The sequence below is a fragment of the Zosterops lateralis genome, assembly GCF_965231275.1.
Source record: "Zosterops lateralis genome assembly, chromosome: 6".
NCBI lineage: Eukaryota > Metazoa > Chordata > Aves > Passeriformes > Zosteropidae > Zosterops > Zosterops lateralis.
In genome coordinates this window covers 1,649,196-1,676,639 of record NC_139761.1, presented here as the reverse complement: position 1 = coordinate 1,676,639, position 27,444 = coordinate 1,649,196, and the positions used below count along the sequence as shown (strand labels likewise).

Below are 27,444 nucleotides of genomic sequence, written 5' to 3'. Positions count from 1 at the left end.
ATTCATATTTGGGGCTGGATTTTAGGAAAAAAATTCCAGAGATTTGATCTGAAGGAAATGGAACGCGACAACTCAGAATAAAATATGAAAGGCTCTTAATATTATTTTTGGGATTAAAGAAGATGGATTTGAGGAACCTTGGGAGCTTCTGGTCCTTGAGGATTCATATTTGGGGCTGGATTTTTAGGTACATCCATAAAAATGTATTAAAAAAAAAATAAAATTCTGTGACCTGGAGCCTGCTGGGCGCTGGAATTGGAAGGGTTTTTGTCCTAAAACATTTCAGGATGAATCAAAACTCCATGGACGCCCTCAACGCACCAAGGCTTTTCCAAGGAGAACGCGCATTCCGTCGTCTCTGGGATCTGTCGGAGCAGCAGATGGAGAGCAGAGCCCTGGGGGAAGGAGCTCGTCCAGGAAATTCCTGTTTCCCTCACTGCCATCCCAAAAAATCTCAGATTTTAGGTATTTCTCCAACGTGAGTTATCCCACCTTGAACGGTCCTTGTGGGTCCTCAAGGATATTCTGTGGAGGTTCCACCAATGAGGAGATGATTAATTCAGGGAGCAAAAACTTCCTGGTGGAGTTCATGGAAAAAGGAAAATTTGTTGGATATTGGTTGTTTTGTGTGCACTGCAGGAGGGCTGGGCTGGGCTGACACCAACACCCTGAGCAACAACAGGGGGTCAGGAGTGTTCTCACTCTGTTAGCGGAGGAAAGAACACACAATCACAAAATTGCGTGCGGTGCTTTATTTCAGAGCTCTGGAAGCCGAGGGGTCTGTTCGGATGACCCAAATCTCGGCTTGTCCAACATCCTAAATAAATACAATTTTATACCTTTCCTGTTACGTAAGGATTCGTGTTAATCATCAAACCCCATTGCTCCATTGATTCCATCCCGAGGAAAAATGGTCTGTGTGATTCTTGCTCAAGATTCTGGTTGGAGAAAATAATCATATTTAGTTACCGAACTAATATCACAATGGACAATTCTTTACATGCATCATAATAATGATTATATCGGTACAGACCCTCCTGACCTAACTTTATTCTTTTTAAAGTCTGTGTGTTCTACTAGGGTTCTTCCTTTTCTCCCCCCACCACCTGTGAAAAGTTATACTTTATACTTCATTTAGTTAAAACAATAGCGTGGAATAACATCCTGGTTACAGTGGAGCTGATCCCCTGTTCTCGGGCCCTTGCTACTTCAGAAATCAATTTAACCTTATGCTATCAACTCTGTCAGGGTTTGCTTTTTGTTTGCTTTCTTTTTTTTTTGTACTGCTACACTTTAATTTTTAATATTCCTAGTACAGAACTGTTATTCCTATTCCCATCTATTTGCCTGAAAGCCCCTTAATTTCAAAATTATAATAATTCATAGGGAGGGAGTTTACATTTTCCATTCCAAGAGAAGCTCCAGCTTTTCCCTGGCAGACACCTGTTTTTCCAAACTAAGACAGTTTGTCCCTGATTTCCTGGGAAATCACCCATGGAAGTGGGGCTTGGATAAAGGGTAGGATTAAAGGGAAAAAAAAGAGGGATAATGGGATAAAGGGAGAACTCCAGAACTGGGGTGTGCAGAGCCCTGGAGCTCCTCCAGGGATTTGAGGGCACCTTTTTAGGGATGAGTTTTCCATATCCTGGAGGAAAAATTAATTCTCATGCTCAGTCTGTTCTTCCAGACCTTCCTGGGGATGGCTTGGAGGCTCTGGGGGTTTGGGGTGGTCTCGATCTCCCTCCAGTCCCTGGGCACTTCCCGGGCTCATTCCTGCCCCACACCAGAGCAGGGATGGCATTCCCAGAAAATTCCCTCCTCCTCATGGCCCCTTCTCCAGCCACATCCTGTTTTACCCACCGAGTGTTCCCAACAATCCTCAGATTCTCCATCCAGCTGTGGATGTTTGGGACATCCCAACACAGAATTCCCGGGATTCCGGGATCCCACACACAAATAAATGCTCATCTGGAGTTTGATGAGGGCTGTGCTCTGGAATTACCTTTCCAAATAATTTCAATGGAATAATTTCATGGGAATGGTTTATTCCTTTTCAGCTCTCCCCCACCACCAGAACACACCTGCTGAAAAAAAAAAAAAATAATCTTTAAAGTTCAGGAAAAGTGGGTTTCTCTCCATTTCCACCTTATCTGGATTTTCATCCGGGCTTCATTTGTAACTTTTTAAAACAGGAATAAAAAAATATTCCAAGGCTTTCAAGCCCTATTTCAAGGCTTTCTGCTTCCCAGGTTTCTTATTTTCCAAAACACAAAAGAGCCAGGAAGACTCGGGCTGGGTTTCAAAGCTTTTTGCTGAAACCATTTGCATTGGCATCAAATTTAATTCACTGAGCCGAGCTCAAAACCTCCTCAAATCAACTCCTCTCCTGTCTGCAGTGTCCTAATTAATAAAGCTGCTGCCTATTAAAAGAAATCCATTTATCTGAAGGGAGAGAATTACAGTCTTGGCATATTTTTTCCCTCAAAATCAATTTGCATTCACTGGTCCTCGGGATAAAGCAACTGTACTTTTAAAGCTCTGGCAGGAGACAACTTCCAGTGGAAAATTCTTTTGGAAACATTTTACTCTGACAGCTTTATTAGGCCATGAATAGAGACTTGAGGCTGGGTTTAAAGTATTGATGGGTTTTAAGCTGCTGCGTGAGCAGAGGCTGCTGAAAGCAATTCCACGAGTCAGCCCCAATATCCCGGAGTTTACAGATTTACTGGAGGGAACTTTCGCCTCTTCCTCTCCATTTTGGGTTTTTTCCACCTGTTGGAAACTTCTGCTGCTTTGGAGGGACAAAGAATTCAGGAATTGGAAGTTAGGAAGTGAAAAAGCTTCAGATTTTTAAATATTCCTGGTTTATCCTCACTTGCTCCCTGCAGCTCAGGAATGAGGCAGATTGTGGGAAGTGATCCCAGAATCAGCACCAGCTCCTGGGAGAGCTCCATCACTTTGGGTGGCCTTGGGGTGATTTGGGGCGAGTTGGTGGCACCAAGGACCCAACCCCAGCTCTGGGTTGGTGCAGCCACAATCCCCAGGCTTGGCTGTGCCCCTGGACCCGTCACTTCCCACGGCTGTCCCCAGGAGCTGGGACACAGCCAGACAGGGACAGGGAGGGGCTGGAGCGTGTCCAGGGCAGGAATGGAGCTGGGAAGGGTCTGGAGAATCCCTGAGGGAGCTGGGAAGAGGCTGAGCCTGGAGAAAAGGAGGCTCAGGGGGGACCTTGTGGCTCTGCACAAGTCCCTGCCAGGAGGGGACAGCCGGGGGGGTCGGGCTCTGCTCCCAGGGAACAGGGACAGGAGCAGAGGGAACGGCCTCAGGCTGGGCCAGGGGAGGCTCAGGGGGGACAGCAGCAGGAATTTCCCCATGGAAAGGGGGCTGAGGCCTTGGCAGTGCCCAGGGAGGTTTGGAGTGCCCATCCCTGGAGGTGTCCCAGGAATTGCTGGAGGTGGCACTCAGTGCCAAAGTGAGGATTGGGCACAGCTGGGACTGGATGATCCTGGAGCTCTTTTCCCACCTCCATGGTTCCATAATTTTTTCTTTTTATTTTTTTTTCTCTCCCTTTCCACCCCCAAATCAGTTCTTTAAACCTTTCCCATTTTTCCTGGGTACAGGGAGCCAAAGCTGCTCTCATATTTTACAAATAATCCCCTTCTCCTCTTCCCCGCTGTCCCCTGCAATTAAAGCAGCTCAACACCAACCCTCGATGAGCAAACACGACATTTTTAATGCCTGTAACGAGAATTCCATCGCTTCCACCCAAAGCCCCTCATTCGCCACATTTGTAAGCTCAGAGAAGAATGAGATCAGATTTGTCTGACACGATTTATTTTTCACGGGATGCTGTTGACTGGGATTAATGATATCCTTATCTTTTAATCCTTATTGATTTCCATATCAACTTCCTCATTGTTTTGCCTGGGACTGAGGGCAGATTAAGCAGCTTTGGAGTGACTTGGATCATCATATTTTTATTTTTTAAAGTTAAAAAATTCTGACTTTTCCAGTCTTCTGGAGTATCTTTTTTTAAATCACATTTAATTGCAGTGGGGAGAGATTTTATGGAGTAATTTTTTTCAGGTTCTTGACTGAAATTCATCTGGATTTGCTTAAATTTCCCCTAATTTTGCCTATTAAAAATGTCACTTTTTGATCTGAAAGATATTTCATCAATGCTTTGAGATATGAGAAACCTGGGATAATGGGAATTGTCCCTGTCTGTGGCAAGCATTGGAATGAGAGGACCTTCGGATCCCTTCCAATCCAAACCATTCCCTGATTCTTTAAATATTTTATGTTGGTGCCTTTCCAAAGCTGCCTTGGGATGTTCCCACCCCACACACGATGTGTCTGCAACCCCAGGGGGATGTGATCCCTTATCCCACTGCCCATTCCAGGCATTTCCTTGCCTCTGTTGCTGTGGGATTGGGAAAAGTGGCAGAGGAGGAGCGTTGTCGTGGTTTGAAAAGCAAAATGAGTGAGAAGCTCCAAGTCAGAAACACAATTTAATAAGAAGAAAGGTAAAAAGGGAAAATAAAATAAAATGAATGCAATAACACAAAGGAGCACTGCCAGAGTCAGAACACACCCTGAGCAGGGTGGGGGGAGCAGTCCAGGTGAGGGGCTCTTCCTGAAGCAGTGATCCCACAGAAAGGTCTGGGAGCTCTGCTCCTCTGGGAATCCAGTGGCTCAGGGCTGCTTGTCCTGTCCCAAATCCCAGATTCTCTCCAGGTGGGAATGCTTGGCTCCTCCCCCTGGGCATTGGGAGCATCTCCCAATGGGATGAGGAGTCGTGCAGTGGCTCCTTGATGGCCCATTAAACAGAGAGAGCTCCTGGAGGGAGTTCCCTGTGAGTCCTGGGCAAGGCATTGATGGGCCATGAGCAGAAGAGCCCAAAGGAGGGGCCTGGGAAAACACTGCCCCACCTGGTTCCAACAGCTCATGGGGATGGGGATGGGATAAATACTGTGTGCACATCCTACACTGCAACCCAGGACAAGCGCGGAAAGGCAGGAGCGAGGTGTTGGAAAAGCGTGATCCTCTTCCCACATTCCCCCTGGCAATTCCCTTCCTTCCCTTCCCTATAATCCACCTGTACCAGCCATAAAAAGCAGGATTTCTGTGAGTGGGTGAGGAAACCTCGCTCAGATGATTTTAATAAATACTCATTATTGATAATAACATGCTATTAGCCATTTTAATTTCAGGGCTTTGTCTCCCTCGCATTCTCAACACTGACAACTTTCTCCTTGATGTAAGTAGGTCACTCCTGATCCCGTTTCCCGCTCTGTAATTACAGGAGGAAAATTAAAATAGAACTAAAACGAAACAAAAAAAAATTTGATAAAAGTCCCATTTTCCTTTCATTCCCTGGATTTTTTATTTTTATTATTTATTTTTATTTTATTATATTTTTTTTAAATCTGCAGCCTGTGCCGCTCAATGTGTCACCCAGCCCGGTGACAGTGACCCACTGGTGGAGTTGAAAGTTCATTAGTTCTGGTAGATTAGACAGCGTTAATTAACTGAGATTAAACAATCTTTTAAGCCAGCCTAAAGCGGCGGGGCCGTTAAAGAGCATTTTCTGGTTGTTTGTTAAAGCAGGCTGAAGTGACAGAGGAATTATATTTGTCCCGTCAAACGCAAAGGTCACTCGGCGTTTCCTCCTTAATTACAACTGGATTATTTCATTGATTAAAACGCGAGCTCGTTAAACCTGCGTGCGGAGATAAGAGACACATCCAGGAATCCCGGGAAGGCAGGAGAGGGGTGGGAAAGAGATGATTTTGTGGGTTAATTCCACTCCTTCCTGCTCTGAGCCTCCTGGGGAATTCCAGCATTTCCCGATACCTGGAAGTGTCCAAGGAGAGGGGTTGGAACAACCTGGGATAGGGAAAGGTGTTCCTGCCCATGGAATGAGGTGGGGTTGGATGGGATTTAAGGTCCAGCTAAAGGGCAGTGATGCCCTTTAAAAAAAATAAAGAAAAAAAAGGGAAAAAAGGGAAAAAAGGGAAGGAAGGAAGGAAGGAAGGAAGGAAGGAAGGAAGGAAGGAAGGAAGGAAGGAAGGAAGGAAGGAAGGAAGGAAGGAAGGAAGGAAGGAAGGAAGGAAGGAAGGAAGGAAGGAAGGAAGGAAGGAAGGAAGGAAGGAAAAAGAAAGAAAGATAAAAGAAAAAGAAAAATGAACAAAGGAAGAAAGGAAGAAAGGAAGAAAGGAAAAAAGGAAGAAAGGAAGGAAGAAGGAAAGAAAGAAAGAAAGAAAGAAAGAAAGAAAGAAAGAAAGAAAGAAAGAAAGAAAGAAAGAAAGAAAGAAAGAAGAAAGATAAAAGAAAAATGAATGAAAGAAAAAAGGAAGAAAGGAAGAAAGAAAAAAAGAAAGGAAGAAAGGAATTAAGAAGGTAAGAAAGAGAAAGAAAGAAAGAAAGAAAGAAAGAAAGAAAGAAAGAAAGAGAAAGATGAAAATACAGATTAACCCTTTTGCTTTTGTCTCTCTTCTCATCTTTTTATTCAACCCTTTAAGTTTTAACAGAAAAGTGAAGCTCATTTTCCACACTTGGGGGAGGTTTCAGGCTCAGCTGGGAGAGGTTTTAGGCCAAGTGAAGTTTTTAGACCAGACTGGGAGGGGCAACAAAGCAAAAACCAGGCAGGATCTCAAAACCATGGAATTATTAAGGTTGGAAACAACCTCTAAAACCATCCACGCTGTTAATTTGGAGAAGGTTCCTTTGTTTTAAAGGATCAGGGATTTAAGGGAAGAGGACAAAAATTTAATTTTCTCCTCTTTTTTCACTCAAGCTGTTGGGAATTCAGTGGCAGAAAGGAGCTTTGCGATCCTTGTTCGACCACGATCCGTGTGCCATGCCCGCGGCTCTCCGGGCGTCCGTCTGGAGGCTCCGGATTGGAAGGGACACCGGGGTGACACTGGCAGATGGCAAGAAGGACTTTTGTCCCATTTATTATTCCCTTCCCTGCACAGAGAGCGTTTTTTTTTTTGGGATGAAAGGACTTCACTAATGGATGGGCAAAGTGGGATAAATCAATGCTGAGATGAGTTCCAAAAATGGGAAATTATGGGAATAAAGATATTCTTTGTCCTTCCACAAACCCCAGATCTTGTTGGGATAAGAACAGGTGGGATGGGGATTGCAAATCCACATGGAAAACTCAACAGGCGCCATGTGGTGGCAGCTGTGAAAACACAGGACACGTTCCAGGCACAGGGAAAGGCACAGGGCCACAGGAACGAGAGGAAAAAGTGCCAAAGGTGCCGGGGAAAAACTCCAGAGCAGCATCCACGTCCTCCAGCCTTGGCAGCCACATTCCCTGTTGGAAAATGTAGCCCTGGTTCCATGCCTGAGGTGTTTTGGTTTTCTGAAATTCCTTTCCCAGGGAATTTTCTGTCAACAGGAGAAATGTTTTTGTAGCTGTCCCTTTGTTATTCATTCCTTTCCCCAGGAGGGACTTCTCCTTGCTGTCCCTCTGCTCTGACCAATGGGAGTGAAGAGGTTTGTCTTTGTGTCACCAATCAGATTGGTCTGTGTGAAATGGGATAAAAGGGAGACACAGCCCAGAAATAAAGGAGTCATTTTCAGCCTCCTGAATCTCAGAGTCTGTGTCCTTGTGGTGTAAAACAGAGTCAAGAAAAAAACATTCCTTGCTCTGATTTTGAGGGTGGGAAGATTTTCCTGCCAAAAGCTGCAGGGACACATTGGAAAACCACCTCGGAATGGTGGAGGTTTGAAGTTTTTATGGGAAAAGCTGGAAGGCTCTGAAGTTTCTTTCTGTTGTCGTGCCCCTGCCGTAAAAATCGAGTGTCAAAGGAGAAATCCTATTCCATTTAACAGCCCCAGTGAAATCCATATTTATGGATCTGGGGCTTGAGATGTTAAAATGCATAAAAAAGGGGGAAGATTTATGGGGTGTGCTGTGCTGGCCTTTCCTTACAGACACTCATTAAAGGTTGTTCCCTCCCAGGACGTGATTCTCCTGTCATCTCTCGAATCCCACATTCCTCCTGGTCTAAAGCCCAGAATTTATGGCTCTGAGCCCCCTCCAAATCCAAAAATCCTCCAGCTCTCCGGGCTTTTATTCCCGTGGATTTATGGGCATCGACACCCGGGAGCTGCAGAGCAGATCAAAGGCTCCTGATCCTGCAGTGCTGGATCTGCCCCTTCCTGTCAGCCACAGGTCCCGTGCCCTCTCCCAAGGTGAAGGAATTCTGCTCCCAGGACAACCCACAGCTCCCTGTCCCTTGATCTTTTCCCAAGTTTGTGCCTCAGTAACTCAGCTCTGATTTTGTTTGGGGTCTTGCCACAAATCCAGGTTGGGGAGAGAATGGACTGGGAGCAACCCTGGGAAGGATTTGGGGGTTTTTGGTGAGTGAGAGGGAGATTCCAGAGGGGCCACGGGGCTGGAGCCAGGCTGGGAGAGCTGGGAATGTTCCCCTGGAGAGGAGAAGCTCCAGGGAGAGCTCAGAGCCCCTGGCAGGGCCTGAAGGGGCTCCAGGAGAGCTGGAGAGGGACTGGGGACAAGGGATGGAGGGACAGGACACAGGGAATGGCTTTAGGCTGGAAAAGGGTGGATTTAGGTGGGATATTGGGAAGAAATTCCTGTCTGGGAGGCTGGGGAGGGGCTGGAATTCCCAGATTTGCTGTGGCTGCCCCTCATGCCTGTGGCATTCCCAGGACTGGCATTTGGAACTGTCTGATACCCACATCTCCCTCTGTTCCATACGGGATCCCTCTTGTCTTACTCTTTTTTTCCATGTTCTCCAAATCCGGATTACAGAATTCCTTCTTGTTTTACTCATCCCAGAGATGAATAAAGGATCACATTTGACGAGTACAAGAAACCTCTGGAGCAGCATTTCCTTTCATTCCCTCCGTTCCTTCGGTTGCTTCTTCCTTTGATTTCAACAACAAATGAATTAATGATGAATCCCAGCTCTGCCAGGCTGGGGTTGAGCCTGTGGCTGATTTGTAACCGGGAATTCTGCTCCCATTCCATCCCTGTGTCAACATTCCCAAAGTTTTTCCTTCATTTCTACAGGCAGATCATATTTTCCAAGATTGAAGTGTGTCTTGGAATAACTGGAATTTTTTTTTCTGAGATAGTGCAAGTGGGGAGACAATGGAAAGGCACATCCTGGAATTTCACCATCGGAATAAAGAGTTTGGAAGTGGAAGAGATCCTTGGGAAAGAAGTCTGGAGTGGGAAGGAGGAAAAAACTCCTTCAGGTATTAGAGAAAAAAAATCTCATAATGTTAGGTTTGGAAAAAACCCCAAAACATTGGGAATGGTTTGGGATGGAAGGGACATTAAATCCCACCCAGTGCCATCCCTGCCATGGCAGGGACACCTCCCACTGTCCCAGGGACACCTCCCACTGTCCCCAATGTCCAACCTGGCCTTGGGCACTGCCAGGGATCCAGGGGCAGCCACAGCAAATCTGGGAATTCCATTCCAGAGCCTCCCCACCCTCACAGCCAAGAATTCCTTCCTAAACCAATCAATTTTTTTAAAAAAAAACCTTCCTAAAAATAGTGGAAAATCAGACTCAAAAACGAGCTTTAAAAATCCCCAGGTCCGGCTGAAAAATAATGTAATTATTTATTTCCTCCAGGATCTGGAAGCTGCTGTAGGAATTCTGGACATTTGGGGCTGCAATCCCTTCACGGATTTGGGGTGACACCTCAGCACATCCCAGCGACAGCAGCGGATTTGTGTTCAGGCAGGAAGTTTGGCAGATACATTAATTTGGAAGCTCCTCGCGAGGATGATCCAGTATTTACTCCAGAATGACTGAAAAGGCTCCAAGTGGAACTCTAATCCATTAAATACCTCTTGAATGATGTTGCTATAAATCCCAGTGATCCCTGACGTGCCAGGCCACAAAATGGAGATTTCCAGGGAGGAGAAAGCCAAGGCTGGTGTTGGGATGGATTTGGTTTGGACAGGGATGTAGCCCTGGTTTTGTGCCTGAGGTTGTCGTGGTTTGAAAGCAAAACGAGTGTGAGGCTCCAAGTCAGAAATACAATTTAATAAGAAGAAAGGTAAAAAGGTAAAATAAAATGAAATGAATGCAATAACACAAAGGAGCACTGCCAGAGTCAGAACACACCCTGAGCAGGGTGGTGGGAGCAGTCCAGGGGAGGGGCTCTTCCTGAAGCAGTGATCCCACAGAAAGGTCTGGGAGCTCTGCTCCTCTGGGAATCCAGTGGCTCAGGGCTGCTTGTCCTGCCCCAAATCCCAGATTCTCTCCAGGTGGGAATGCTTGGCTCCTCCCCCTGGGCATTGGGAGCATCTCCCAATGGGATGAGGAGTCGTGCAGTGGCTCCTTGATGGCCCATTAAACAGAGAGAGCTCCTGGAGGGAGTTCCCTGTGAGTCCTGGGCAAGGCATTGATGGGCCATGAGCAGAAGAGCCCAAAGGAGGGGCCTGGGGAAACACTGCCCCACCTGGTTCCAGCAGCTCATGGGGATGGGGATGGGATAAATACTGTGTGCACATCCTACACCACAGCCCAGGACAGAGGTGTTTTTTGGTTTTCTGAAATTCCTTTCCCAGGGAATTTTCTGTCAACAGGAGAAATGTTTTTGTAGCTGTCCCTTTGTTATTCATTCCTTTCCCCAGGAGGGACTTCTCCTTGCTGTCCCTCTGCTCTGACCAATGGGAGTGAAGAGGTTTGTCTTTGTGTCACCAATCAGATTGGTCTGTGTGAAATGGGATAAAAGGGAGACACAGCCCGGAAATAAAGGAGTCATTTTCAGCCTCCTGAATCTCAGAGTCTGTGTCCTTGTGGTGTAAAACAGCGTCAGAGGAGAATTGCTGGGATTTTCACGGAATAACACAAGGAAGAGGTTTCTGAAGGAAATTTATTTGTACTGGAGATACCCTGACCTGGGGAATAGCAGGGACACCTTCCACTGTCCCAGGCTGCTCCAGCCTGCCCTTGGACACTTCCAGAGATCCAGGGGCAGCCACAGCAAATCTGGGAATTCTGTACCAGGGCCAGGAATTCCTTCCCAATGTCCAACCTGAATCTCCCCTCTTCCAGTTTGCAGCCATCCCCTTGTCCTGCCACTCCAGCTCCTGTTCCCTGTATCCCCTTCAGACCCTGGAATTTTCTATGGAATTCCCTGTATCCCCTTCAGACCCTGGAATTTTCTGTGGAATTCCCTGTATCCCCTTCAGACCCTGGAATCTCCACACAACCTTCTCCTCTCCAGGCTGAACATTCCCAACTTTCCCAGCTTGTTTCCATAGGGGAAGATGCTCCAATCTGATTATTTCTCAATGCCTCAATATGTTCTTTAAAGGTTATTTTTGGACACAAACTGTGCTGTGGTTCTGTAGCTCTATGGTTATATATATATATATTTTTTTTTTTTTGTATAGATATATTGAAAAGAATTAAAAATATATCTTAATACTGGATTTATAATCGGGGGCAGAGACCTCTTTTCTTCCATCAGTCATTTCCCTTCCGTTGAGTCCTTGACTTTATTTTCTTTAACCATTTCTGGGCTGGAACTCTGGATTTTCCTCTTTCATCTCCAATGGATCCCTGTGATATAAATCAAGGCACTTTATATATTTTTTTGTTGTTGATTTTTTTTCCCCCTGGCTGGGTATTGTTCACTTGGATGTCTGAGAGTTTCAGAGGGAGCAGCAAAGTGGGAAGATCAAAAGGCAGAGGGAGCAGCAGAAGGGGCAGCGAGGGCTCCCAGAGATGAAAAGACGCCGGTGACAGACGATGACAACTCGCGTGTGTCCCCAGCAACGCGACACCAGCCGTGTTCTCTCAGCAGGATTGGAGGCAGAAAACAGCTTTGCTTGAGGCAGACAAAACAAAACAGGGGAAAAAATTGATAGGGGGAGAGAGAGAGAGAGAGAAAAGGAAGAAAGGCTGGAGCTGTCAGTGAGTCAGAATTTATGTCGCGAAGGAAGAGCAACGTTTGCAGGGCTTTCATTCACAGATCAGGCTCTTCCCTGAGCTGCTCCCTTCCCCCAATCCCTGAGTTATTTCCACTCTGGGATGAGCAGCTTTTCTCTTTTCCGAGCCACAACTCCCCTCTCCAAGGCCCTTTCCAATCCTGAGTCTCCTTGGAGCCCTTTCCCAAATAAATCCGACCAGGAGCAGCTCTTCAGACCCATCTCCCTGGTTTTTTTCTGGAGGTTTCTGTGCATCCATTCAGATGGATTTGCCTGAGTTTTCCCAGCACTGAGGATTTGGATCCAGATTTTTGTGACTTTATAACAATTTCACATCCCAGCTCATCAACTACTCAACAGGACTCCGACTGTTCTGGAATTGCTCCTAAACTATTTAACGGGAACTGTTTTTTTTCAGCAGCTCCTCAGTTATAAAAATAACCAAACAACCCCTCTGGTGAAGCAGCTTCAAAAATTCCAGAAGTCTAAAAAAACAATTCCCAATTTCTGCCATTGGATCAGAGCAGGAAAACTCCCCAATACCCAGGATGGGCACCTGGAATCCAGGAAGAGGAATTATGATGAGGAGATTTTGGGAAGGTTGCTCAGTCCAAAGGTTTGGCAGGGACAAGCAGCCAATTTTTTTTGGAGGTGAATGCCTGACTTTGGAGTTTAAACAAATGGGATTTTCCCAGAAAAGTTGTGGAAGGCCCTATTTAGCAGCAAAAAAAACAAAAAGAAAAGAAATCCTTAGGTTTGTCCGACATTTCTTCAATACAAAAGAATTATTAAAAAATGAAGTTCTATCATGTAATATCAAAGGGAATTCTGATGGGATAACGAGCAGGGACGCAGACAGAAGAAATTCTGGGATGGGATCACGGGACAATCTCCCAGGAAATAATGGATTTCATTCCATTGCTGGGTTATTTCCTGAGGCTGAGCTCAGCTCGCGCCAACAACGTCAAACGATCCCTGTGGTTCCTGCATTAATGAGTTTTATCCTCCTCTTTTATGATCAATTCCGCTTTGAGTGGTCCGTATAACAGGATTGTGGGTAAATATTATCCATAAAAACACATGCCAGGGAGGAAAACTCGATGCCATAAAAAACTCAACGCCATAATTTTACTTTTGGTGCCGAGTTCTGTGCATTCCCTTTTGGGTTGTGCCGTGGTTGGAACGCTCTCGGAATTTCCCAAACCATTAATTTTTCCTGCTTCTGGGAAGAGTTACGTGGAGTGGAGCACTCGTTTCCTTCCCTGGAAAAAATCAAAATCTGGGAATAGCGAAGAAAGGGAATAAAGAGATTTTGTGACATTTAACGGGAATGGAAATGTGACAGCACCAGGAGCAGCTGGGACAATCCCTCCTGCACATCCAATGGGGAAAAACTCCTCTGGAAGTGTCCAAGGAGCTCCTGGAATTGGCACTTTCTGCTCCAGGCTGGTGACAAGGTGGGCACTGGGAACAGCTTCGACTCGATGCTCTGGGAGGGCTTTTCCAACCTCAACAATTCCATGATTTTGTGGTCCATGAAACTCAGAGCGTTTCCCTTGGAATGCACTCGGCACAACCCTAGAACTCAGCTAAAAAAAAAAAATCCCACATCAAAGTTGCGTTAAGGGTGTTCCAGCTGATTTGGGGGCAGAGTTTGAAGATCCCACTGTAAATAAAGGGTGAGATGAGGCACTGAACGGTGCTAAAAAGCAAAATATTGATTTTTCTCTTATTGAGGGAGCAGCCTCTGCTCTGTGTGCAGGGAAGGAGGCAGAGGAGCTGAGAATGACAATGGAACGTGGCCCTGGAATTAACGATCCCGTCAGGAGCAGCTCCAGCTGGAGCTGAACCTGCCTGTGCATCTTTATCTCTTTTCACTCCTTGATTTCAGCCGCTGATTTTATCTCATGATCCATTTTCCTCCCGGTGAATAAAGATGCAGAGCTGGTCTCTAAATCAGCAGCTCCTCAGAGCAGCCTTTTGTGGTGACCACAGCATTTGGGAAGCTCTTGAAGGCGTAATGAGCATCGTCAGCTGAATTATTTTAATTAACAGAGAAACGGGGGCAGCCTTTGCATGAGGGATTTTCTCTCTGAGGTGAGAGAAAAGTTTGGGGTTGTGAAAATTGGGTTGTTGGCTCCAACAGCAGAGCAAAGGCTCCTATTTTGGGAGGAGTAATTGAGATATCAAGGCAGTTTTTAGTGAAACTTTTAAATCTTTGTCGTATTAAATGTTTTGGTGTTGGGCAGAAAAACTCATTTAAATCCTGGAAAAACCCTGCTGGAAAGAGAAATTCCTGCTTGGATTTGGGCAAATCCACCTGTGGAGGTGTGGGGTGCTCATCGTCACTGCCAAAATCCAGTGCGGAGGGAGAGAGATAAAAAGATTTGGAAATTCCAAGATTTCCCAAAGTCCTTCAGATACATCCACGGGTCCCACAAGCAGAGAGAAGCTTTGGGATAATCAGCGATGCCAAAAATCCCTTCCCCACTGAGGTAATTCCATACCAGCTCCAAGTTCCTGAGATTTGGGCTATCCTGGGTTTGGATACCTGCTCACCTGGATCTGCCCTCCTTATCTCAATAAAACATTCCCAATAATTCCAAGATATCCTTTTATTCCTCTTCCCATACCATCCACCCCCCTCTGATGCACTAAGAACAAAGTGAGCATTGATTAAAACAGGTGTGTCCAGTGTCCCAGGTGTCAGTCCAGGCACTGAGAAATCCTCCCAGGAGCCGAGCTAATTATGGAAAATCAACCCAATAAAGGTAAACAACTCCTCCACGAGCGCTTTATAAATATCCAGGAAAAGGCAGAGGCGCCGTCTGGTTATTCCACGGATGAGCGCCGGCTGCCTGATTGATTACAAAGCTCCAGTCAGGATTTTATCAGCTCAATAACTCTGTAATCAGTCCCTTATCTCAGTTTTTGCCTGATTAAAATTGCTGCACAAGTGGCTGCTCCTTCCCCCGAGGGAATTTTGATGGACCACAGCAACGGGAGATGTTTTTTAAATGCCCGAGGTTGGCTCTGTGAGTTGTTCTGCTCTGCGTTTGGAGGTGTTATCTGGATGTAAAATCGGGTTGTGGAGGTGATAGGGGAGGTGTGGGGATGTTTCACCGACAATTAATGGGTGAGGGTGTTGGTGTTGGAACACACAATCACAGGATGATTCTGTGCAGGGGCTTTTATTGCAGAGCTCTGGGAATCAGGGGTACCAAAATCTGACTCCCACATGGATTGGGGATGGATGTTTTTATACCCTTTCCTTATAGAACTCTATATATTAATTATTAAACCCACATTGTTCTGTTGTACACATTTCTCTGATCCAAGCAGGAATCCTTGTAGTTTCCAGAATCCTTGTAGTTTCCATCAGTTCAGGTTGGCTAAGAGATCATTGTGGCCTGGATGGATTATCCCAGGAATCAGCATTCCCAAAGATTTTGGTGAACTGAGTCTCTTTGTCACTGTCCTGGGCTGTGGTGTAGGATGTGCACACAGTATTTATCCCATCCCCATCCCCATGAGCTGCTGGAACCAGGTGGGGCAGTGTTTTCCCAGGCCCCTCCTTTGGGCTCTTCTGCTCATGGCCCATCAATGCCTTGCCCAGGACTCACAGGGAACTCCCTCCAGGAGCTCTCTCTGTTTAATGGGCCATCAAGGAGCCACTGCACGACTCCTCATCCCATTGGGAGATGCTCCCAATGCCCAGGGGGAGGAGCCAAGCATTCCCACCTGGAGAGAATCTGGCATTTGGGACAGGACAAGCAGCCCTGAGCCACTGGATTCCCAGAGGAGCAGAGCTCCCAGACCTTTCTGTGGGATCACTGCTTCAGGAAGAGCCCCTCACCTGGACTGCTCCCCCCACCCTGCTCAGGGTGTGTTCTGACTCTGGCAGTGCTCCTTTGTGTTATTGCATTGATTTTATTTTATTTTCCCTTTTTACCTTTCTTTTTATTAAATTGTATTTCTGACTTGGAGCCTCTCACTCGTTTTCCTTTCAAACCACGACAGTCACATACTCCCCCAATTAACTGGGCATTATTAATTGAGCCAACACATAAAACATCTTAGGGCAGCTCGTGTCACCTCCTGTTAGAAACAGGAAAATCTGGGATTGGGACAGCGGCAGATTCCAGGTTTCCAGGTCTAAGGCATCTCCACTCCGCCCTTATCATTCAATTTTCCTGATGATTTCATGGAATGAGGCTGGAATCCCACCAGCATTCCCAGCTTCTGTTTCTGGATGGGAACTGCTCTGTCAGACTCTTCCACATTTTTTTCCCATCCCGGCTGACTTTTGCCCAAAGATCAGCCAAAATTTTGTTCTCCATCCAAACTCGCTCCTGAAGCAATTCCTGAATTCCTCTTCCATCTTTTCTTGAGGTTTTGCTGTTTCAAGGTCACGAGAATTCACTCTGCTCCAGTGCTGGTAATTTATTCTCTCCGAGGATTTTTTAGAGCAGAGGATTTGTATAAAGTTAAAAATTCCACCCCTTTTCCTGTAGCACTTTATTAGAACTGAATCCGCACCGAGCATTCCCGATTTTTTATTTTTTTTCCCCCCAATTAAATGCAGTTCTCCCTTTCTCAGGCAGTTTCTGATTCCTCCAAAGACAGGAATGGAAAGTATCAAACCCCAGAGAAATTCAGGAGCTGTCACATAATTGGGAAAGGGATTAAAATATTGCTGGATCTGACTCCGTTGCTCCACGAGGCTCTTGGAATTTTGCTGCTCCTTAAACCAAGAAAGGGAAGAAACTCAACTTTGATTCTAAAAACAAGTGACAGGAGAAGCTTTTTTTTTTTTTTTCCTGGGAAAAACTTTAGACATGAGAAAGAAGTCAAAAAACCCAGAGATAAAAGAAGAAACACCTCCCCAAACACCTCCCCAGCCTGTTCCAAGAGACGGGAATCGAAGACATCTTGCATTGAACCCAAGACAGTGGGAAACATGAATTTTGGAGCCAGGAAACCAGCAGAGCTCCCCAAAGCCAAGGGAAAGGGGCTGATTTACCCTCCCTGGATATTTATTCTCCATGATCTGGGGATACAAAAAATGGGAAAAGGTTGAGGCAGCTTTGTGGATCTCCATCCATCCTTCCCGTCTTCCCTGAATTATCCCGGCATTAATCAGGAGGGAGAAGAATGCTTAATGATCTTCTTTCTCCCATTCATTTATTAGTTGATTAATTCAGTCCCACGGAAGGCGTGGAATGTTTCTCCTGGAAAAAATGAAAGGCTTTGGATGTGGTTGAGGAATTTTTGCTCACTCTGGTATTTAATTCATAATTCATAATGTTTGCTGCGATTTTTTCTTGCAACAACATTATCTTACCCCCTCTTGGGGTTAAGGGTTGCAGCCACTGGGAAAAGAGGGTGGATGTAAAAATTTGGAGATTTTATGGAGGAAAAAAAAGGATTTAAATAACTCCTAAACTTTTTTTTGTCATTTTATATTGTTCTTTCTAAAGCCAAACCCCCTCAGTTTAATAATAGAGTTCCCTGGCAAAGTGACTCATGTTCTTGGAATTAAATCCTGAGCTGATTTTAACGCTCAGGGCTCGTCCGTAATTTACTTTTAAAGGTCCCAAATTTTGCAATTTCAGCCAGGAAAATTGACTTAATTTAAAAAAAACGATCTGATTAGTGATGTTCCCAAATGATCCATTGGACACCTCATCCAGGAATTCCCAGTTTTAAAAAAAATGACCCCGTTCTTGTGACCATGACTGGGCAGAGTCTAAATTTCAGGTTCATTTTTATTTCAACATCTGGAATTGCCAGATAATTCCTTTAACTTCATCCCGTTTTCACCAGGAAAAAAGAAACTTTTAAGGACCACGAGAGTCAGGAATTTTGGGTTTGGAATGAGGTGTGGAATTTGCTGCCTTATTTTATATAATTTTCCAAAGATTTGGGTCCCAAGATAAAACCTGAAAGTCTTTGTTGGAATTGTGGTTAGAAGGAATATCGGAGTTGGAAGGAATTGTGGTTTTTCCTGATTCCAAGTTTTTATTTGAAAGGGCTGAAACGACAATTAACACACACGGCCTGAAATTTATTTTGAGAATATTAAACTTTTAAATCCCAGTTTAACATTGGGCTTTTTCCTCAAGTGGAAAATACAATTTTCCTCAAGTGGAATTACTCCTGAAAGGATTTGGGATTTTTCTCTGTCCTAAGGGAAAGGGATGAACCCTGTGCTACCCCAGCCCTGATGAGTGTTATCATTCAATCAGATTTTGAGAACAAACCAAAGCCTGAGAGCAAGAATTAAGATTTGAGTTTTAAATATAGACTAGGAAAAAAAAACAAAAAAAACAAAAACAACAACAACAACAAAAAAACCCAATCTAATTCTATTCCATGATGAACTGAGAGGTCTTTTCCAGCCTTAATGGTTCCATGATCCCGCGATGAGCAAAGATCCCTGCAGGACCCCCAAGGTCACAAACCTCATGAATTCTCTTCTTTGAGTCTCTCTAAGGAATTCTAACTCTAAAACCAGGATTCAGGGATGCATTTCAGCATTCCATGCAGAAAATCCACCTGTGAGTGCTTTGCTGGTTCAGGGCTAAATTAATTTGTAATGATTTTATTAACAATGCCTTGTACATAATTTCTGCATTAAACTCTAAACACTGGGTTTGATGAATTCAAACAATTAGCCCGTGCATCAACAGCATTCATTAAAATTAATTACTACCTGCTCACTTTTTATGAATGGGCTGGACTGTGGGCAGGATTGCTCCGCTGGAGAAAATCAGGGATATTCCAGGAGTGGCAGGGAATTAATTTAAACCCTGAGAAACTGAGAGGAGTTTTTAGGAATCTCTGCTCCATGTGGATCCCAGATTAAAGCAGGAGCTGACTAGGATCTGGACTAAGCTGGAAACACAAAAATCATCCTGCTGGGGGGGTTTAATGGGTTCATCTCCCAGCTCTAGCAAAGCCAGGATTAGTGGGAAAAGCCAGGATCTCACTGGAAAATGAAATGGGAATCTCAGGAGTTATTGCTGATATTTGTAATTTATTAAGTGCCTGGAAAGGGAGAACGCAGTGGGAAGGGGATTTGCACTAAGTCCCACCTCACCCCCAGGAGAGACCCCTAAACCCAGACCTAAACCTGAACCTAAACCTGAACCTAAACCTGAACCTAAACCTGAACCTAAACCTGAACCTAAACCTTGACCTAAACCTTGACCTAAACCTGAACCTAAACCTGAACCTAAACCTTGACCTAAACCTGAACCTAAACCTGAACCTAAACCTGAACCTAAACCTGAACCTAAACCTTGACCTAAACCTGAACCTAAACCTGAACCTAAACCTTGACCTAAACCTTGACCTAAACCTGAACCTAAACCTGAACCTAAACCTTGACCTAAACCTTGACCTAAACCTGAACCTAAACCTTGACCTAAACCTGAACCTAAACCTTGACCCAAACCTGAACCTAAACCTGAACCTAAACCTGAACCTAAACCTTGACCCAAACCTGAACCTAAACCTGAACCTAAACCTGAACCTAAACCTTGACCTAAACCTGAACCTAAACCTGAACCTAAACCTGAACCTAAACCTGAACCTAAACCTTGACCTAAACCTTGACCTAAACCTTGACCTAAACCTGAACCTAAACCTGAACCTAAACCTGAACCTAAACCTGAACCTAAACCTTGACCTAAACCTGAACCTAAACCTTGACCTAAACCTTGACCTAAAGCTTGACCTAAACCTTGACCTAAACCCAGTGACACCTCTCTAACCCTTGCCTCAATCTGGACATAAAACAATTTATAATTTCATTCACAAACCTTCTCAAACTCCATCCTCCAGCTCCTTCTCCTTCCCACACACCGATATTCCCTTAGGAATCCAGCCCCAGGATTTGCCAATTTCTATCCCCTGTTCAAACACCAATAAATTCTTGTCTCAGCATTTTTCTCTATGCTAAACAACTCAGTTCCCTCCTGGTTTGGGTTGGGTTTTATGGGTTGAGGTTTCTTTTCCCTCCTGACTCTATTCATGAATATTAATTGTCCTGTAATTTCCCAGCATTTCCCAATATCCAGATTGGGATATCCTGAGGATGGATGGATTTTCCATGTGTGCTCTGCTCCCAGGGAATGTTTCCAAACATTCCCAGAGCCAGCAGCAATTGATTCAACAACAGGAATTATTCCTGATTGAGCTGGCTGGGCCTAATTAACTTAATTAATAGATGGAAATTGTCCTCAGCATCCCATCACCCACCAGACTTTGCCATTGGATGATCCCAGGGCTCACCCACTCTCAGGGAATTTTTGGGGTGTCCTGGGCAGGGCCAGAATTAGGACTGGATGATCCTTGTGGAATTTCCAATCCAGAATATTCCATTATTCTCTCATCACCTCTGCAGTGGCAAAAACGTCTCGTTCCTGATGGTGGATGGGCAGGAATTTTGAGGATCTGCTGGAATATCCAGCATGGAACTTCCCCCAATCCCCAAATCCCATCAGAGTGGGGGTTTGGAAAGGGAAAATTGTGGAATGTCGGGCTGGGAGTTAGAAGCAGAGTGTGGGAAGAAAAATGGGAATATTTTGGATATTGGCACTGAAATGACACAACCAGGGATATGAAGAACTGAGGAACCCCTAAGCAGAATACGAGGAAGGAAAAGCAGGAATATTTTGGATATTGGCACTAGAAAGACACAACCAGGACATCCAGGACAGCCACATCCACAACTTGCTATTTCAGAGGCTTTATTTAAATACCCTTTTTATTGCATCAGTCTTGAATATTCATATTTTTCCATAAACTAGTTTCCATATTCCAGGAACTGTTTTGCATGGCCCCATCCTTGGGTCTGCCCTTTTAGGGTTTCTTGTGTGTTGCTGGTCTGTGTCTCATTATCACCTTCATTATCACCTTCATTGTCACCTCCAGCTCGGGCCTGGGTCCATCCTCTCTTCAGATGGCAAATGCTGATAGTTGGTGTATCTATAGCAGGGTCTTCTTTATGTGTTTATTGGATGTTATTTTGGTCAAACAGAAAGTTTAATCATATTATATCAATAGCAGGGTCATCTTTACGTGTTCACTGGGTGTTATTTTGGTTAAACAGATTGTTTAAGCATATTTTATCAACAGCAGGGTCTTCTTTATGTGTTTATGGGATGTTATTTTGGTCAAACAGTTTAATCATATTATAGCAATAGCAGGGTCATCTTTACGTGTTCACTGGGTGTTATTTTGATTAAACAAACAGTTTAAGCATATTTTATCAACAGCAGAGTCTTTCCATGTTCACTGGATGTTATCCCTGTCAAACAGTTTAAGCAATTACTATATCAACTACTACCACTATGCCGAATTTTTTTTACTAATAGTAGAAATAAAAACTTCTATCCTCACCACAAAGTTATTGATCACACAGCACACATCTTGTGAAAAGCCAACTTTATGATATACACTTGTAACATCCCGAGCAGGGGAAGAGCTGCAGTCACAGGGTGATTATCCAGGCCGTTCCTTGGGCCAGGGAACTCCAGGTGTTCTCAGGTTTAGGTTTCTTTTGCCTGAGATTCAGCCTGGTGGTTCTGGTGGGTCTTTTTTTCTCTGACCTCTGAAGGCTTTAAATCTGTGCTGAGCATGAGAATGAAATGGAGTCTCAAGGTCTTGGTTTTCTTGGTTTCTCGCGTTGTTTATTAATTCTGATCTCACAATTCTCTGTGTCCCCCAAGGTGTTCACAGCAGCCTGGACACGAGGGGACTGCCCTGTGATGGGAGGTCACTGCCTCTTATACAGATCACCCCATGCCCATTGTTTACAATCCTGTGCCAATGTCCATCACCTGCACTAACAGGGTCATCTCTACTCTGCCCCAACCCACTGAAACTCCCCTGTGCCCACGTCACTGCAGGAGATGGAGGCCAAGGGAGAAGGAGAAGAACCCAGGGCACCGCCCTAAAATCTCCACCTCGTCCCTTTGCATCTACATTCTAAAAATCCCAAAATACAAAATCTACACAGTGATAACTCCACCACTGTCTGTCACACATTTGTGACTTGCAATTCTTCTCTGTGTTGGATGTTTTTCTCATGGACCAAACTCAAAGCCTGTGTCCTCCTGGGCTCTGTGCCAGGCAAACCCCCCTGCACAGACCCCAGACCCTCTTTTTGGGGTCCCAGGCCTCTCTACTGAGCTCTGTGACCTTCCAGAGGGATGCCATGGGCTCTGACACAGGTGGAGTGGAGGAGTGGGATAACGAAGCAGCCAGAATTTGGAATTCTGGGCGCTTTGCAGGCAGGGCCAGCCCCTGCCTTCCTTCCCTCCGTGGGGAGCACTAATTGGAGCGGTGCCTCAGCTCCCTGACAGGATGCCAATTGTGGGCAGGAACTCATCCATCAGCAGCCGGAGTGGCTAAAAAGGATGGATCTGCTGTCATTCCCAACGTTCCCGCAGCAGGGACAGGAATAATCCACGGGAACAATGTCCCTGCCCCAGCACGAGGGGCCTCCAGGCTCCCGAGTCTGATTAGATCCCTCTTGTCCTCCATTAATCTGCTTTAATGAACTTCCCGACCTTCTCCCTGGCTTCATCCACCAGGAATTTCCCAAATAAATCTCGCCCGGCGCTCGTAATCCTGTTTTCCAAATAATCCCAATAACTCACTTTACAACATTAGGGCTGAAAAGGGAATTAAATAACAAACACAGAGGCTGCTCCTGTGAGGAATTAATTGTGTGATTCCCAGCCCTGATTCATGAGGAAAACCGGGAACAAGGATGTGGAGCCAACGATTAAATCCCATAAAAATTTACGCGGATGCCTCCGACAAATTTGTGCCATCATAAAGCAACGGGGAAAGGTTTTATTTATGGAGAGTGGCATAAATCAGGAGATTTAGTGGGATCTGCTAACAAAGGGAGAGTAATTAAATGCCCGGGAATCGGGGATTGGACACCGTCGGTGAAAAATGTCTGGAGAGGAGCAGTTAATAGAGGATGTCGGGGTGTGCTGCTGGAGAAGCTCCTGGACATGATTAAATCTCGTTTTTATCTCTGCCCATTAATCACACCCAGCTCAGGTAGTGAACTCCACATCTGTGAGGAGGGAAGGGAGGAGGAGGAGTCGTGTCCGGAGAGGTTTCGGGGGAGAGGAAAAAAAGCGGGAAAGAAAAGGATGCAGGAAGTGATTTTATGTCTTGGATTAGAGGGGGGGAAAAGGAGACGTTCAGGAAATGTTGGATCAGAGAATTCCAGAATGGTTTGGGTTGGAAGAGCCTTAAATCCCATCCCATTCCAGCCCATTCCATGGCAGGGACACCTCCCACTGTCCCAGGGACACCTCCCACTGTCCCCAATGTCCAACCTGGCCCTGGGCACTGCCAGGGATCCAGGGGCAGCCACAGCAAATCTGGGAATTCCAGATCAGCAAGGAATTCCCAATTCCCAATCTCCCACCCAAATCTCCCCTTTCCCAGCCTAAAGCCATTCCCTGTGTCCTGTCCCTCCATCCCTTGTCCCCAGTCCCTCTCCAGCTCTCCTGGAGCCCCTTCAGGCTCTGCCAGGGGCTCTGAGCTCTCCCTGGAGCTTCTCCTCTCCAGGGGAACATTCCCAGCTCTCCCAGCCTGGATCCAGAGCTCTTGGATCATTCTATCCCTGGATAACAAAGATAAATAATCCATGATTTCCTGCCTGTCTGATGATTAGAACATAAAGCTCCAACAACACTCCGAATTCCCCTTTTTCTGGAACAGTCAGAGTTAATTTTCCTCACAAACCCCACAAAAGCTTTGGAGTTTTTTTCCCAAAATCCTTTCCTGGCGTTCCCCCATGGAGGAAGGCAGGATGGATCGTTTGGCAGTGACTCCCTGAACCCTCGGAGTGAGGAGACGAGGAGCTGAGGGGAAAAGATAAGAAAATAATTGTGGATCTGTCACAGCGGACTTGTCGTCCCGGAGATTGGCAGGGGTTAATTAAAAGCGCGAATTCCCAATGATTCCATTAAATTGGGACAGATCCCATTTGGAAGAGCCATTTTTCATTCTCAAACCATGAGCTCTCACTGAGTTCAAAGTGCAGGTTCAGGTAACCTCTGATGGGAACTGGTAAAATCCCAAATTCTTGGATGTCTGGAATGGTGTCAGTGATTCCAGGGGTTTGGGCAGTGCTGTGAAGGAGACAGATGTGTGCAATTAATTTTTTTTAATTAATGGATTGATTTTGCCCTCCTGGGTCTGTCTTTCCCAGGCAATTCCTTCTATCCCAATGTCAATGCAAGGAGAATTCCCTGTTTTCCCTGACTGTTTTCCTCCTTCAGGGAATTATCCTGAATAAAAGTATTTTTGACAACTTTTTGACTAATTAAGATTAATTTTGAATTGAAAGAAATTATTTCAGCTCCTGAAAACTCAGAAACTTCTGAGTCTTCAACCACAGGTATTTATGGTTGAAAAGATCTCAAAGAGACCCCAAAAATCCTGATTAAAATTTCATTATTCCAAAATGGGAACCATTCAGAAAATCCCTGGCTTCCCATGGACTTGAATATTTACCATTGCAGACTGGAGTGTCAAATGGGATTTCTTTGGGATTTAAATGGGATTTCTTTGTCGGTGCTGACTCACAATTGACTCTCTCTGTGGCTGCTCCACAATAATTAATTTCCTTGTTGCCCTGCAATAATTTTTTTCTGGAATTTTAACTTTTTTCTTCGTTGGCTGAAAAACTGAAAATCCTTTTTTCATTCTGGAAAAGTTAAAGCCTGACTTCCAGGGCTTTGTGCTGACCCAAACTTGCACCACGTTACTCCAACAAAACCTTCCCAAGGTCATTTTCAGTTCAAATTTCAAATCGAGGTGGATTTTTAGGTGCAATCCAAGCTTCAAATGTCTTGGCTAAAATTGTTCCCAATTCTGAATTTCTGGCCAGCAGCTCTTGAGCTGTGTGGGTGTGAGGGCAACAAAAAATTCTGCATTAAATCCAGTTCTTTTCCAAGCAGGAATGGGGGGAAAGGGGACATCAAAACAAACTTTTCTTCCCGAAGGAGAAATGAGAATATTTTTCTGTATTTTGGGATGCAAAAGCAACAACTTATCACTGGTTTGATAAAAGGGGAACGTGTTTAATCTCATTGGAGAGAGATGGAAAAAGGAGATTTTAATTTTATTACAGTGGCAGCATTTCAGCCATGAGATCTCTGCCAGCCCTAAAGAATTTTGATTGAGATTTCCTAAAAAAAGAAAAATAAAATCTGTAAATTAGGTCAGGAATTCTGCTTGGAAATGGGAGCCACAGGGGTCTGAGCCTTCCCAGCTGAATATTTGGAGAATTCCAACGTTCCAGATGAGGAATGTGGCCCAAAGAGTGGAAACCAAAATCTAAAATAGGACAGGATGTGGGGTGGTGGTTTTAGGCTGGAAGAGGTGGATTTAGATGGGATATTTTAAAGGAATTCCTGTCTGGGCTGGAATTCCCAGATTTGCTGTGGCTGCCCCTGGATCCCTGGCAGTGCCCAAGGCCAGGTTGGACACTGGGCTTGGAAAATCCTGGGACAGTGGGAGGTGTCCCTGCCCTTCCAGGGAGTGGAACTAGATGGGATTTAAGGTCATTTAATGCTAAAATTTGATTTATAACTTTTTTTTTTTTTTGTGAGAGTTTGTGCCTCTTTCCAACGCTGGCAAGATGAGGATCCACCATGTTTTGCATTATCCATGACCATTCCATGGGAAATTTGGGAAAATCCAGCCTTTATCACCTGGCTGCCTTATCCCACCATCCTGCCTTCATTTTGGGCTTAAAACAAGGATAATTTTCCAAAATTCAACCTCCTGGGAGAGAACAGAGAATCCCAGAGTTCAGGCACTGCATTAACCACGGGCAGAGCTGCTGTTCACTCCAAGATCTGATATTGAAATCCATCACGGAAATCGATTGGATTAAACTGCAGGAACTTCATTAGTGCAACTCAGAAACCCTGGGAAGGAAGGAGAGGTCGCAGGAGAGAAATCCCTGCTCTGTTCGTCCTGCTGGGAGTTCTGGGCATGGATTTCTCTGGGATTTCTCTGGGATTTCTCTGGGATTTTTCCAGCTGAGTCTCTGGATTTACTCTGCACACCAAGACAGACCCAACACCAAGGTCAGAGGGAATTCCTGGAAATTCCAGGCGTGAATTGTCCCAGCAAATTGTTGGATAACTGAAGATCCCAATAAATAAAAAATAATTCGGGTTTTTATCTCCATATTTTTTCTTTTTTCTTTTCTTTTCTTCTTCCTGAATGGTTGCTCTGGGCAATAAAGGAATTGTGCAGGGCTTCAAAATTCAGGGAAATTCATCTCTGTTCATCCTGCTGGGAGTTCTGGGCATGGATTTCTCCCAGATTTCTCTGGGATTTCTCCCAGATGAGCCTCTGGATTTACTCTGCACACCAAGACAGACCCAACACCAAGGTCAGAGGGAATTCCTGGAAATTCCAGGCAGGAATTGTCCCAGCAAATTGTTGGATAACAGAAAATCCCAACAAAGAAAAAATAATTTGGGTTTTTATCTCTATATTTTTCCCCTTTTTCTTTTCTTTTTCGTGTTTATTGCTCTGGGCAATAAAGGAATTGTGCAGGGCTTCAAAATTCAGGGAAATTCGGCTCTGTTCATCCTGCTGGGAATTCTGGGCATGGATTTCTCTGGGATTTCTTTGGGATTTCTCTGGGATTTCTCTGGGATTTCTCTGGGATTTTTCCAGCTGAGCCTCTGGATTTACTCTGCACAGCAAGACAGACCCAACAGCAAGGCCAGAGGGAATTCCTGGAAATTCCAGGTGTGAGTTGTCCCAGCACACTGTTGAATAACTGAAAATCCCAATAAAGAAAAACATTTGGGTTTTTATCTCTGTATTTTCCCCCTTTTTCTTTTCTTTTTCCTGAATTATTGCTCTGGGCAATAAAGGAATTGTGCAGGGCTTCAAAATTCAGGGAAATTCGGCTCTGTTCATCCTGCTGGGAATTCTGGGCATGGATTTCTCTCAGATTTCTCTGGGATTTCTCCCCGATGAGCCTCTGGATTTACTCTGCACACCAAGAGAGATCCAACACCAAGGTCAGAGGGAATTCCTGGAAATTCCAGGTGTGGATTGTCCCAGCACAACTGGATAACTGATTGTTAGATAACTGAAAATCCCAACAAAGAAAAAATAATTTGGGTTTTTATCTCTATATTTTTCTCCTTTTTCTTTTCTTTTTCGTGTTTATTGCTCTGGGCAATAAAGGAATCGTGCAGGGCTCCAAAATCCAGGGAAATTCAGGAGGCAAACCCATCTCTCCTGGGGCTCTTTAGCTCCTTTTAACACAACCCTCAGGTTTGCCAGGAGAGCTTTTTCCTGGCAGGAATTGATTCCTGGGTTACATTTGTGATAAATAAAAGCTCTGATCCACCTGGAGCCTCCAGGGCCCCTCGGTGGAGCCCGAGATCAACGAGTTCATTGAGGAGCACAAATCACAGGGATGTGGGAAG

The 27,444-nt window shown here is 45.0% G+C and overlaps 1 protein-coding gene across 1 annotated transcript in view; it reads left to right on the top strand.

The window, feature by feature from the left end:
• The window catches only part of LOC310910907 (uncharacterized protein), a gene marked incomplete at its 5' end in the record, with an annotated part of 335,923 nt that overhangs the window by 84,650 nt on the left and 223,829 nt on the right, over positions 1-27,444 (top strand). The gene's annotated exons all lie outside the window — the stretch shown is intronic.